Source organism: Larimichthys crocea, chromosome XIX, assembly GCF_000972845.2.
Source record: "Larimichthys crocea isolate SSNF chromosome XIX, L_crocea_2.0, whole genome shotgun sequence".
NCBI lineage: Eukaryota > Metazoa > Chordata > Actinopteri > Sciaenidae > Larimichthys > Larimichthys crocea.
This window is the reverse complement of record NC_040029.1, coordinates 8,588,539-8,589,293: the sequence shown is the minus strand read 5'-3', so window position 1 is coordinate 8,589,293 and position 755 is coordinate 8,588,539.

Genomic DNA, 755 nt, shown 5'->3' with positions numbered 1-755 from the left:
AAAAATAAGTGTAAAGAGTTTATTTGTTTGATGGAAATGTGAGACAGCAAAACCAAAATTATCTTGGGTTTGAATATTTCACTAAAGGTAAACTGATGTGGATCCCATTATGTGTCGATTAGATAAACTTTATTCATGCCACCACGGGGAATGTACTTGTTACAGCAGCAGAGGAAGTGTAGCTACACACAGAATTAGAAACAAGTAGAAAAAGGCAAAAAAAAACACCACTAAACAAACAGAAAGAAATCATCTAACCTACCTAAACACGAAAAACCATCAACCTTCAAAACAGACAAGTACTGAGGATTAAGTGGCATGATATATGAAGAGTATGCAAAGAAAGTGACCATGATACAAAATAAAATATTATATATATATATATATATATTATAATATTATATATATATATATACTCTATATATATATATCTAATATATATATCTATTCTGCCATTTTAAACTCGCTGTTTTCTTTTGTAATTTAATAGTTACAAACTAAAACTAAAAAATACTTTTTTTCTCCATCAGCAATATATATATATTATTCTTACTGCCACACAGTCAGGTCAAACGGTCAGGGTGCACTGGAGAGTTCTGATCTTATTACAATAATTGGAAACACCTGAGTTGAGGTGATTAGTGACGTCAGTTAAAGTTAATTAGAGTATATTCACCTCTTACTCTGTCATATCGTGTTTTACATGTGAAATAACACACAACTGACTTTAAAACACTTTTGTAAGGGTTTTGTAA